We start from the raw sequence: 13,961 nt of genomic DNA on the forward strand, positions 1-13,961 counted from the left end.
CGTCGAGCGTTTGAACTCCGCTCTTTCATTTCCACGGACCTCCACAGGACCTTTAAATGAGCACGCACGTCCCCTCAGCTCCTGGAGCCCTTTCAAAGGCTCCAGGGAAACCACAAAGTGCCTTTTCTTCCCACAGACGACTAGTGTTTTTTCCCCCCTCCCTGACCCTACGCAGAATTAAGGGTGTTGGGAAACCCACCCTGCCGTGGGACCCCCTTGGAGCAGAGATACCGGGTTAAAAAGGGCTTTAAGGCTTCCATAACACTGTTTGAAACTGTCCTGTCCTGCTTCTGTTAGCATCTGGAGCATCCCAGAGGGGATGAGAAGGGAAGCGGGAGGATTACAGCCACCTTTGCAAAGGCTAAGCTTCATCTCCTCAGTGATTTGGAGGCTGCAGTTCCCAAAATTGCCTGTTTTACCCCTTTCTGTCCCCATGTCTCCCACGGACAGGCACGAGGCGCACCTGGCCCTTGTGTTGTGAGGGTGAAGAGCAGCTCTGGGGGCCCCCAGAATGTCTCCTCCCACCTCCAGGGCAGTAGAAAGGAAAAAAAATTTCCACTTTCTTCTCCTGTCATTGCAAAACCGTCTGACAAAAATGTTCTCCTTGTGATTCTGTGATCTCCTGGATCCCCCACAGCCTACAGAGGAGCATTTCCAGCATTAAAGCGTGCAGTCCCCAGAGATGGCAGCCAAAGCTCAGCCCCTACAAAGTGTAGCAGCCTAATTCTTCTTTTGGTTCTTACTTTACCTAGAAAAAGCTGAACAAACAAACAGAAACCGGGCAGAATCCAGGGAAAGGCCCCTTATTAAAGCCAATCACTGGGTGGCTGTTTCTGATTTGGGGAAGGGAATGGTCGGAGCTTCGTGGCAGGGATGGCTCGTGGGGTGATCAGCAGAGGAAACATGGGTTTCCCACTTGAGATAGCTGGGATGTGAGAGGCCTCGGAAGGTGTGTGAGGTTATTCCTGGCTGGACAAGGGCAGCAGGTGCTGGTGCAGGGCTCAGAGAGCCCCTGTCAACAGGCAGTCCTGGTAAAAGCCCCCATCCATTAACAGCTCGCCATAAGGAATAGGGCTCACAAACAAGCTGCAGGTGTAGCCATTGTTTTTCTGGCTCTGGGCTATTGACATGAGCAATAATCTCAAATTAATCTTTAATCGGATGATGAACTGATAGCGTGAGGCTGGGGAGGTGCGAGTCTTCCCATGGAGACAAAGCACAGCAAACGCAGAGAGAGGGAGCCAGGCAGGCCTGGGGAAGGGACACAAGGCTGGAGGATTAAAATAAAGGTGATGTCTCCCTGTGGATGGAGGTGGTCTGGGTTGCGGGATCACTGTGGTCTTGCACCGTCTGTACTCACCTTTCTGGGCACTGCCACGCTGCCAGTGATTGCCTCCCTGCCTGCCCCCAAACCAGTGGGATAAGAGGTGATGCCCACCACAGGGCTGCACCAGCAGAGCATCAACGACCTGCCATAAGGGTGATATGATCGATTTATTTGCCTGAGAATGGACACTTTGGCACAGGGGACACCGGTGCATGCACAGGAGTGACCCGTGTCCTCCCCACCAGCCTGCACCGACCGCTCTACAAGAGCAACGCTGTGCTGTAACTTATTGGATATCTGCCTAGAAAATCATCAGAAAGTATTTTAAATCCAGCATAACATACATATTTATGGATCACCTTCTGTTTTACTGGGCTCCCTAAAAGCAATGCGAGGCCTGTTTTACTTTTCCCAATAAAAAGGCTCACGTTTCACATGGAGGAGATTGGCGGCTCCCGAGCTAATTAGTCCGGGTTCCCCTCCACCTCCGCATTTTCCACGCAGGGTTATGCTGGCGACACTTTGTCTGTGGCTGCTCCGGGAGGACGGTGCTGCACATTGAGCCTCCTTTGCCTCAATGTGCTGGAGGCAGAGCAGGGCAAGGCGAGGAAGTGGCGGCGTGTCACGGCACCGAGTCATGGCCCGTTATAAAGAGCTTCAAGGGCCTGCATTATGTCATTACTCAATTAGCCTGTTGGTAATAGCACTTCATTAGAGAGACAGTTCCTATTCACTGGCCCTAATCCACTTTCTAAAGCCAGAGCTGGAGCCATTGATCGCTTTTCCCGCTTTCCTGATGAGGCAGAAAGTGGGTTTGGAGAGTGGCCCTGCAGCGGGCAGGGGAGGGAGCAATACTACCACCATGGACAGGGCAGCCCCCTGCCGCCCTAAAATCAAGCACCCAGCCCCGGCGGCTCAGGTATGCCAGGGAGGGGCAGAGCACCTGCCCTTCTCACCAACCTCAGAAATCAGGCTGTTGATAAGGGAACAAGTGAGTTTTGGTGTCAAAGCATTGGTGACCACAGCACATGACCTCTCCTCACCCAGCCAGATATGATGGGTAAACTGGTGCCAGGATGCTCCTGAGGGACTGGCCGTGGGGACGGGCACTGCCTGCCCAGCCCGTGCAGTCCACGGAAAGAAAAGCTACTCATCTTTTTTCTTTTTTTCTTTCCTTCCCCCACACACTCCGTGACACGCAGTGCTTGGTGGAAACCGAAGCCGGGTAGGAAGTGGCGCGAGAGCCGCGCGCAGGAAACTGATGTGTGTCAGGAGAGGATGTCACCCCAGGACCGCAGGACGAGCGGCTGGCGCTGGAGCTGCGACTCACCGAGGAGAGGGGCAGGAAGAGACAGAGCCCTCCCTCTGTCTATAAAGGTATCTGCTGCCATTCGAGGTGGTGACAGAGCAAACGCAGAGGTGCAGGGAGCTCCCAGCCAGCGCAGAGGTGCCCAGCCAGGGTAACACCACAGTGCTGGGAAGTGTTCCCTGTGTCCTACCCATCCAGTTGGCTTCAAAGCCTGTGTGCTGCTGCAGGGACCTCATCCCCCAGATACCTCCACCACAATGGTCAGAGCATCCTCAGATATGGCCCTATAGTTTGGGGTCTCAACCTGCCTGACAGAAGTTATTTTAGGCCAAAAGCAGTACTGGGGTAGGAAAGTTTACTGCCCTAGTTATGGCAGCTGCTGTCTGTGATCAATACTATCCAAATTTCTCTCCCTAAACCTCACTTTACAGCAATAGCTTTCCATCATCCCTTACACAGAGCTGGAGGGCAGCAACGTGGGGCCCACATTTGCTGGAAAAAATCATAGTTGTTGGTACTTGTGACTCAGGTGAGGACCTGAAGGCCAGTTTTTGAATGCATACACTGTGGTAAATGGAAATGGTTTCCTTCAAATGGTCTTCAGAGCATCTCAGGAGCCAACACAGCAACTGGCACGTGCCTGAGGGGCAGAGACTGCGGCCCTTGCCAGCTGCAGGGGTGGAAGGGAAGGCTGGGGTGTCACACACCATCACCCATCGGAAACTTCAAATCTTCTGCAATTTAAGCAAACACCTTGTTTTCATTCAAACCCTTTTGCCATTTCATACTGCTGGCTACTTCTCTCTGAAAGGAAATAGCTGTCCCATAAATAAAGGGTGGTGGGAGGGAGCGTGGGGGAGGCTGTGAGTGCAGATGCAGGAAGCTTTTCCCGGCATGCTCCAGCTCCTGGCTGGAGGATAACATCAGCAAGCAGAGGGGCAGAGAGGGTCCGTGGCACAGATGTGTGCCAAGGAGCCACTTGCACATGGGGCACCCCCAGCCTTCCTCTCCTCTCCCTCCAAGCATCCTCCCCATGAGCATCCTCCCTAGTGTGGCAGGGTGTGCTGAGAGCAGTCCTGACAGGGAGCCCCTGCCAAAGTTGGGCTTGGGCTCCTGGGTGCTGGAGCTGTTCCCCACAGCACCTGGAGCCTTGGATGGGGGACACCTGCAAAGCCACCATGTGGCACCGAGCAAGGGCAGGTTGGCAGAGCAGAGAACAGCTGGGTGGGTGCAGGTATCACATTCTGATACTGACTCTGCACCCTTGGTCAGGGCACATCACCTCCACATGCACTCTTTTCCATGCACAGTGAGGAATATCATACCACAGTGGCAGCTCTAAGGAGGTCTCTGAGCCCCGTGGCAGGGAGCTGCTGTATCCAGCAGACAAGCCAAAAGCCTGCTCGTGTACATGCATTTCGAGTGCCCCTCAGTCCCCACTGGCGAGGCCAGCACTGCTCAGTGCTGCAGGGGCAGCCAGCCCTGTTCCTCCCCGACGGGAGAGTCGGCAGCTGAGGGGCTCATCCTGCAGCCACCGGTCCCTGCTTTCCATCAAGGAGACCCGGCACAGATCAAAGCGCTCTGAGGTTTTCCTTGTGCAGCTGAAGTGCTCTCAGAGGGTGATGTGCTGCTGTCAGCAGCCCCTGGCCACAGGGACGGCGGGGTTATCCCCGCCCTACCCTACCACAGCCACCTCGCCCCTCATCCTGGCACTTGGGGACCCTCGGCAACCCCTGGCACTGATCTCTGCTGGGTGGGTTTGCAGCACAGCCAGGGTTTGCAGTGCTCCCTGCCCATTGCCAAGGAAAGACTTGAGAATTTCTTGCTTGGCATCACCCCTGTTTGCCTGGGGACGGGGGTGAGGGCAGCACTGGCACAGCAGTGGGAACTGTCACAGTGTGGGAGCTGGGGCTGTCATGGTGTGGAGACTGTCACAGTGTGGGAGCTGGGGGTATTATGGTGTGGGACCCCTCCTGGGGAGCATGAAGTGCTTGGACACTGTTATCACCAAGTGTCAGGGAAAATACTGCGATGAGACAGAAAGAAGGAAAATAATAATGGCTAATGCTTCCAAAAGTAATTTGGGAAGCCTCAATTTAGAAAGCCAAAATTGAGCTCCCTTGAAGAGACAGTTTTCCAGAGGCTTCTCCAAAATGTCTGGAGGAGTCATGCATTGTCTGGCACCAGCAGCATTTGCCATTTCTAGGACCTGTGGCTGGGAAGTGATAGTTAAGATTCCTGCCTGGCGCTGGGGCTGCCCGTCACCGCACACGAGGAGCCGTCTCGCAAACCCGCCGGCTTTCGGGTGGGTCGGGCTGTGCCAGCGACACCATGTCAGTGCTACCCCGGGCTTGGGATGTTACCATGAGCAAGCTTTCCCAAAATAGTCCCTGGCACCCCTCCATGCTGCTGTGCCGGGCCAAGTGTCTCTGAGACTTGCTTCCAGCTTCCCTATGGCCCCAGTGGGAAGTGGAGCGTCTCTCCCTCTGCACTGCCTTGGCCCCCCTCTTCCCTGCTCCCCCTGACCAGGGCAGAGCCCCCTGTCCCCCTGCTGCTGCCCAGCTCTCCTGATACCTCTCTGAAGCAGCCTGTGTACATAAAATTAGCACCCTTGCAGGAGGCTGCCAAGGAAACCTGCCCTGGGAGGCTGCAATGGGAAGCAGATGCTCCGTGATTAAGCCCACATGTGCAGGGCAGCACCATCCTCGAGCAGGGCCATGGTGCCCAGGCCAGAGATGGAGAGCACGTGCCCAGGAAAAGGCTGCTTTGGGCAGGAATGGCTCAGGCTGGGAGCTGGCAGAGGGGTTGGATGGAGCGTGGCCAGGGGTGGGAATGGCTGGCAGGATGGAGCCAAGGAAGCTGTTGCTGTGCCTCCATGAGGGATGCTCAGGGTGGAAGCGGTCTCGAACCAACGCAGCTCCCCAGTGGCAATGCCTCACACTTGCAGGAGTCAAGCTGGACTTTTTGACTCCCTCAGGCTGAGAGAACTGGGTGAGACAAGGGCCAGGAGCTTCAACCCACCAGCTCACGCTGCTGGGCATGAAGCCCTGGAGGACAGGAAGGTGAGGAGAGTCATCCCCAGAGCAGCTCCAGCACAGTGTCTGCATCCAATGCCATTTGAAGCCCCCTTGTAGGAACAAGCATCCGGCTCCACCAGCAGCTCAACTCCCCAGACCTGCCCCTCCTCGCAGCCCCAGTCACCAAAATGTTGATCTCTTCCCTACAGCAAGGGATGCAGCAGAGTTCCAAAGTCCAGGGGCCAGTGACCCTGCCCGGGCCTCTCCACAGGGCCGTGTCGGGAGGTGCAGAGGGAAGACGTGGGTTCACCCTCTGCAGCCAAAAGCCCTGCACGACCAAGCTGTGTAACCTGAGCACCATTTCCTAGATAAGATCTAGGCAAGGGGGGGGGCAGTTTGCAAGGTCAGGTCGCAGGGGGTTCACTGACCCCTCTGAACACCAGCCCAGGACCCCAGCACCAGCGGGTGAAGGAGGGTGCTCGTAGGTGTTGCCGGCTTTGATTCTTTTCTTCCCTTTCTTGGTTTTGTCCCGGAAGGGGGGAAGTCCCCACTTATCTCCTGCTCTCTCCAACCTCCCCTGTGTGGTTTCTCCAGCCTTGAAAGAAGGGATGGCCATTTCTGTTTCTTCTCAAGGCATTTTTCCACCCACCCTCTCTGGCCCTGGTGGGAATTGTCAGCTTTGAGATAACGAGAAGGATGAATTGTCATACAGGATGTTGCACGAAGCCCAAGTGCTATTTGCAGGCAATTTTAATAAGTAATAATAAGGAGAGAGAACTCCAAAGGAAGTAACCTGGTACAGCAGACAAGGCAGATTTATCAAGGCAGGGAGGAAATACTCCCCAGAAATGAATCTGGCATGAGTTCCTGCACACCAGTCCCACGATCCTGTCTGCCACCACAGGCAACTCTTATCTGAAACAGTCCAGTGTTTAAAATAGACTGGAAAATAAATAGTCTTGCAGCATGACTGATCCTCCAGAGCCTGCAGTTCATCCCAGCAGCATTTACAGTTTTCTCTGGAGTGTTTCCGACATGTACTTCAAGGCCTTCCAACTCTTTTCTCCTCCCCTGCCTGTGACATTAATGAACCTTAAGGGATTCTTAAAGCACGTTTTATGTGGATGTATTTTTAAGCAGGAGAAGGAGAGAGCAGTTCCCAGCCCGGGGTGGACGGAGAGTGGCTTTGCGAGGCACACTCCAAACAGGAATCCATCAAGCGCCAGGGCTAAGTGTTGCTGCAGCAGCTCTGCGAGTGTGAAGTTGTTTAATGTTCATTGTTCACAGCTGTGTCACCCTAATAGAGTATTTTATTGTTTTTCCAGTTGTACTTAAAACCATCATTCATTATCCTGCCCAGCCAGCGAGTCCCTCACCTTTAATTGATGACACCAGACAAAATTCCTGGACAAAGTTTCCAGTGTCTCCACCATGGCTGGGACTGGCTCCCTGCCACCCCCAACCCTGCCAGAGGGGTTCAGCCCCTGTGGGTGACCTGGAGATGAGGGGGACACGGCCCTGGGAGGTGTGGTCCCCCGTGGTGTGGGGCACCAGGGGCTGTGGCAGCAGACCCAGCACGGGGCACTGGGTGTACCAGGGCACTGGAACATGAGCTCAGGCAGAGACTGCCCTGGGAGCCAGGGGTGCCACAAGCCCCTCGCTGTGGGGGAGGACAGCCTGGGTGGCAGTGAAGCCCATGGGGCCACCCCTGCCTGCCTGGACAGCGGGGTGCCCACAGACACTGCCTTGCTCGGGCTGAGCCAGCAGTGGAGGCAGAGTTGGGGCCCCAACAGCCCCAGTGCTGCCCAGCTCCAGCAGTAGTGTTGCCTCACACAGGTGCCTGGCTGGGTCTAACAGCCCCCAAATGCACCTTTTTGGCCAGCAGAGCCATCTCCCCATATTTTCCCCCCACATTAGGCTGGCCTGTCCTACATCTCACCCTGAGCCACCCCAATGCCCATCTGCCCACGGGCCCCTATGTATGTTCACATGTGGCAACCAACTGCAGTGGCCAACTACATTTGCTGGAGAACAGCCCCTTTGGCAGGCAGGAAAGTCTCCCTGCTCTGTGTAAGGCCTGACAGACTCTCTACAGTAGTTAAAAAAGACAGCATTAAAGAAAAAGAACTTAAACAACCCCAAAGTGAAGGGCCTGTAATTTATTTACTCCCCTCAATGAATGCTGGTTGCAAATCACTGTATAAAAATAACTCCTTTCTCCAACTTTTGATCTCTGATATTCCTGTATTTCCCTGGAGAAAATGTAAATCTATGAACTTATTACTAATGTTTCCTGTCCCTGACAGTGGAGCCAGTTGATATTTTACTTGAGAAGCTGGAGAGAAAAAAAAAAAGTAGCATAGGCTTAATGACTGCAGACTGTTTCCAATCTTAGTTTCACTTTTCAGATGGAGAGTTTCCATCTTACAACAGGGAGAGGGAGATTTTTAAATAAAACATGATTTAACTTTAGCCAAACTTCCTCCTAGTGTTTATGCTTTTGGCTCGGGGTTTGATCCAGTTAAAGCTGGTTCCCTTTGAAGCAGCCCCGGCTCATCACCGCGCACCGTCACGACGGCTTGGAAATTGTCTGTTCCGCTTCTGGATCCGAATTCCCCATCCTCTGGCTACCTCGCTCCGCTCCTGCCTTGCCCTGCCTCGGGGAGCAGCACCTGGCTCCTGCTCACCTCTGCAGACACCAGGCAGGGTGGGTGATGGTGTGATGGCACCTGCACTCACTGGGCATCCCCTCCGCTTGGTGCTGTGGCATCTGGCTTGGCCATACAAAGCTTGGCCTGAAAAAGCAGCTCCATATCACCACTGCCCTGACCATGGTCCTTTGGTAGCCCTAAAGCCACATCCAGGAGTGGATAGTGGGGAGGTGGGGGGCAGGAATTCAGAGGTCCAAAAAATGTTTGGGAACTTTCTGAATTGTCTCATTTTGGTGTGTCCTCCCAAAAAACTAAACACGTTTCTAATTCACAGCAGACTTGGCTTGGAAACCTCAGCTCTTTAGAGGGAGGCTCTGCTCAGCCTGCTGCACTCCTGCCCAGGTACAGCACAATCTCTGTGAGGTTTTTCAGGTTTTTTCCTAATTCAGAACAAAAAAAAAAAATCCTCAGGAAACTCTCAGAGCAGAGGGAGATAAGTTCCTGGCAGCAGCAGTGCCGGAGTATGGCTGCAGGCAGACAGCACAAGCCTGGCTTCTGAGAAAATGGCCCCTTCTTGTCCCCATCCTGCAGAGCCTGGCCAGAGCTGGGAGCCCTCTGAGTCCTGGGATGGCTGGAATGGAAGGGGACCCCCAGCTCCTCTCCTGTGGCTCTGCCCACACCTGCAGTGCCCTGCCCTTTGAGGCTGCCTGTCCCTGGTCCCTGCCCTGCTCAGCCCCCTCCAGGCTGGCATGTGGGTGTCTGGGGGTGCAGGGGGATGGAGGAGCAGAGGCAGCCGGAGCCGGGCCGCTGGCCGGAGCGGGAGCAGACCTGACGCCAGGCGTGGAACCGCCTCCCGCAGGAGCAATTCAGGCACTGTTTCAATGTCAGCCAAAACACAGGGAATAAAAGGAACTTTAATGGGGTCTAAGTTGAGCTGTGCACCCTGGAGGATTCCCGGCTGCCTCTGTTCGTGTCAGATAAATAGCCCTGTGACTGCGGTAATGTTTAACATCCCCTCTCATTATCTCACTGGCATCCCGGGCTCCTGCAGGGACTGCAGCCAGGCCCTGGCCACGTCTTCCCCCAGTCCCCATCCCATTTGCTGGGCTGCAGCAGCACTGACACAGCCATCCCACCACATCTGGGGACATGTTAGGAGACAGTTGGAAACACTGTGCTTTTATTTTCATTTCCCTTCATCGTAACTACAGCTCGGCACAAACCCACTTCCCAGCCATGGCCATCCCACGTGGGCAGTGCCACAGCAGTTCCGGCAGCACCCACGTGCTACTGCAGCACACACAGGGTCTGGCAGCACCCACAGGGTCTGGCAGCACCCATGGCCACCCCTCACCAGCTGCACTGCTCTGCCTGGGTTATTGCATTGCTGGAGGCAATGGGAAGCCAGCACTTCTCTCCCCTCAAGCATGAACAGCCACTTGTGTGTCTCAGAACAACTCCACAGCCACAGGGGCTGCTTTTAAGACAAACACATCACTGCGGAACTCCACAGCAAATGAGCAATTAGGCTGCCAGTGCAAAGTTTGTTACAGATGTAACATCTGTCCTCTAATGTCCGGTAGCGGGGCGGGAGCACATGGAGATCTTGCCTGCAGCCTCATCCTCTGGGAGAAACCTTTTTTGTCATCCAGGTCTTTCCTTCGTCCATCCAGTTTCAGGCAGTGTTACAGCACCAGCTGCCCGGTGGGGCTGAGCTGTCAGGATGGCTGAGCAGAGCCAGGGCAGGACACTGGCACAGCCGATCCCCAACAGCAGTGGAGGTGACAGCAGGGGCCACTGAGGCAGAGGCTGCTCTGGTTCCTCTCAGTACCACCACATCCAGGGGAGGCCATCGATAGTTTTCACCCTCTCGGCAAGTCTCCAGGTGGTTTCCTGGCACTCGGGGGCATGATTAGCTCTCAGCACTTGCCAATGAGCAAATGTCCTCATTGTCACCTCGGTGGGGAGGAGGGGCCAGGCTGGCACTTCGGGCGTGGTGCTGGGGAGGCTTCCTGACCCCGGGGTCTGCCTACAGCCTGCTGCCTGGCTTGCTTCTCCTTTTGGGCATTTAACACTGTCTGGAAGCTGCGTCGAGGGGAGAAGAGGAGACAGACAGACGGACGGGAACTGCTCTGATGTAAAACAGAGCCGCGGAAGCGCGAGCGGAGCCCGCGGACGCCCCGGTGAGCAGCCCAGTGTGGGGACAGGGCGAGAAGCACGTTTGTGTCATTACTCATGGAGAGGTTGTCAGGGAGGCACAGAGAGGGCCAAATCCCACTGCTGGCTTCACACAGGCGTATCAGGAGGGAGCGCAGCCCGACTCCTGCACCAGGATCCGGCCTCTTCGCGACATGGGAAGTGCAGAGCCAGGGATACTTCATGGCCCCAGGGCTGGTGTGGGGTCGGACCTGCTGCAGGGATTTATCACAGCATCCTTGGCCTAAGGGACAGTGAAGGAGATGGGCAGGGTGACCCCATCCCAGGGAGGATGCACAGACCTGCCAGCCCCACATCATGACCCACAGCTCTGCACACCCCACGCCAGCCAAGGTTTCCTCCATTGATCCTTACATATCTAAATAGGGCAAAGAAGAGAAGGAAAAGCCCAGGGGAGGAAACAGCCTGTCCCCAGCAGCCCTTAGCACACATTTCCTCTGCTGAGGCCAGGAAGGGCTCAAGTGGATGGCAGGCTGTCTCCATGCTGAGTCCCAGAGCTGTGGCTCCTACTCCTATTTTTTACCAGGGAGCCACACTTTGGCATGCAGTGATGCATGGAACACATCAGTTTCCTGGCGCTATCAGCACCCTTTTTACCGTGTCCACCTGGATCTGCAGTGGGAATAACCAGAGAGGCCCCACTCCCGAGGCTGCAGGGCTGTGATACACAGCCACATGTATGGGTTCATCCCCGAGCCGTGGAGTTCCCTCTAAGGCCATAAAATGAGCCTGGAGCCTGACTGCATCAGTTTGGGATGAGGGTGTGATTTCCCTGGAGGGTGTGGGTAAGTGAGGGGGGTGTCTGGCACACCGGGCCATCGCAGGACAATGCCTGGCTGCTGAGGAACAAGAGCAAAAATTCCCCTTCTGGGTCCCAGAGGTCTGGTGCTGAGGGAAGCAGCACTGTGTGGGTGCACACAGAGTGGGACAGAGCCACAGGAGGCACTGTGCTCGTGGCTGGGCCTTTCCCAAATAGCAGAGGGCACCGGGTCTGCAGCCAACAGGTAGCTGCGAGGGGTGGCCCCAGTGTGTGGCAGCAGCTCAAGAAGGTGCTGGGGAAGACTCTGGCCATGCCTGCCAGCAGCACAGAGAGAAGCTCTGGCACCTGTTTCCAGGGATCAGCCCAGCCCAGATTCTCAGCTCTGGGTATTTGGAGACAGCCCAAAGCTTTGCTTTTGTGCATGTTTGCATCCCAAGTGGGGTAAACCTGGAACCAAACAGCAAAAGCTTTGAATATGCTCTTGGATCTGCATGGATCTCGTAGCCCAGGTCCACCTGCCAAGACCATCTTTACCACCACCACAGGCCTGGGGTCAGTTTTGAGCTTGTAACCACCCTGGTTACTTGATGCAGAGGGTGAGGGACCCCAAGCAACCCTGCCTACCAGACTTGAGCAGGGTCCTGTCAGGTCCTCAAGACAGCCTTGGAGAACTCTTTGAATTCACTGCTAAACCATCCCAAGCAATTCTTGGACAAACCTAAACTCTCTTTTTTAAGCATGTAGAGACTGCTGCTTTAACTGGCAAACAAAGGTACACCTCAGCACCAGCCCAGTGTCACAGCTCAGTGCAAAGAGCATCGAGGGGGAACCCAGGATGGTGTTGCACCTGTGAGGAAGCCCCCAGTGCCTTCCCCAATGTACCCCTCTGCCTGAACACAAAGGAGATGATTCATGAATGAGCCCAAGCTCTGGCTGAGCAGGAGAAGGGAATGATTCCTGAGTCACCCACGGGCTGTCCAAAGCAGGGATGCCCAGGGACATGACTGTCTTGCTGTGCTGGTGCTTGGGTTCCTTCCTGCAGCCGCTGCCTCTTCTCTCTGGCTCTTTCTCACCCCATGCCCAACCCCGGGAGCTGCTGCAGCAGGAGCAGAGGAGTCAGGGTCCGTCAGGATGTTTGGGCTAATGCAAAACGAGACTTTTCACTGGTGCATTAGTCACTTGGAGAACTCATCATTTCACTCACCCTTTGTCAGCCCCCAAGGGGGCACAGGGTGCCACGAGTCATCTGAGAGATTTGTATTTTCCCCAAAACAAAATGCTGCCAGTACAGATGGAACTGGAAGCAGTGGGTGAGGAGGGACCCCCTCTGCACCCCAGTCTGGCCGGGGTTTGTCCTTGCCCCACACAGACCTGCTGCTGGGGGCAGGCGATGGAGCCGCGACGCTGACGTGAGCTGGAAAGTTTCCTACATACCAGCATTAGCAGGAATGTTATTTACTGAGCGAGGGAGAGGTCTGACAGAGGAGAAAGGCTCTCGCCCGGCTCTTCCCCATGTATGGATGTGGACCGGTGTTACTCAGCAGGATGCGGCACAGACGGAGGCACCGGCGCGCCGTGGGATGGCTCTCCTCGCAGGAAGCTGGACGTGGGATGGGGGGCACCTCCCGCGCCCCCGAGCTACCGGCTGGGCTTCGGGGCAGAAAAGCACCATTCGGTCCCTCTGAGGGACTGCTTGCCCTGAGCTGTGTCAGGGTTGCTCCCTGGGACCCCCTCGGCTCAGGCAGATTTTGCAGAAGCGAGGGGACACAGGTGGGACACGACCACCAGCACGTGGCCCGGGGACCATCGGGGCGGGGGGAGGCTGCCTTCCCGGAGAGCAGGATGAGAGGAGCATCGCACCGAAAAAACCTTAAACCCACCCTTTCCCTTAACAACCCTCGTTCAGCTTAAAGCAAATATTTTTATAAAAGTGGGATTTCACTTCCCATTTGTATTTCTGACGTTTGTGAAAGCTGACAGTGAGCGTGTTCAAAGGCAAACACTGCTTCCCAAACCCGTGGACTTTTCCCAGCCCCAGCTTGGCCCCGGGGAAGCCCGTCCTGTCCCTCCTGCGCCCGGGGCTGCCCGCAGGTGGGGGGATGCCCGCTGACCCCCCGGCCTCCCTCCTCCCGCTCGGGGTAATTATTGGTCATAGAGGGGGCGGATTCTCCTGAGTCACAGGCACATCCGACGGCCCTGCGCTTCTCCCCGAGGGCTTCAAAGGCTTCGCAAACACGAATAGGTGCAACCTCAGAGTTAAGTCAATAGAGCCTCCTCTGCCGGGGGGGGGGAGGCGGGCATGGGGACTGCAGGTCCCAGCTACCCCAAAAGCACCCTGCGTTGTCCTGGCTGGTGTCCACCGTGCACAGCAAAGCAATTAAACTCAGACACTTTTCTTCTGCATCCAAATTCGGTGCTGTTTCCCCCCTCTTGGATTCTCTCACTGTTTCCCCTGCACTCTCGTCCCTGGGCTGCTGATATTCTCGGAGCAGCTCCAGCCGGCACCGGGAGCAGGCGGGAAGGGAGAAGCGGTGGGATTATTCCCGAGCAGGAGGCACTGTGAGGGTGGCTGAGCAGATGTGAGCGTGTTTCCCAGCGGTGACTGGCCGGGGAAGTTCACAGTGTGACTCATGCTCTTCCCCAGGCCTTGAATCGCAGCATTGTGCTGAGAAATCACAAA

The sequence above is a fragment of the Manacus vitellinus genome, unplaced genomic scaffold (assembly GCF_001715985.3).
Source record: "Manacus vitellinus isolate BGI_N305 unplaced genomic scaffold, ASM171598v3 scaffold_26_pilon, whole genome shotgun sequence".
Taxonomy (NCBI): Eukaryota; Metazoa; Chordata; class Aves; order Passeriformes; family Pipridae; genus Manacus; species Manacus vitellinus.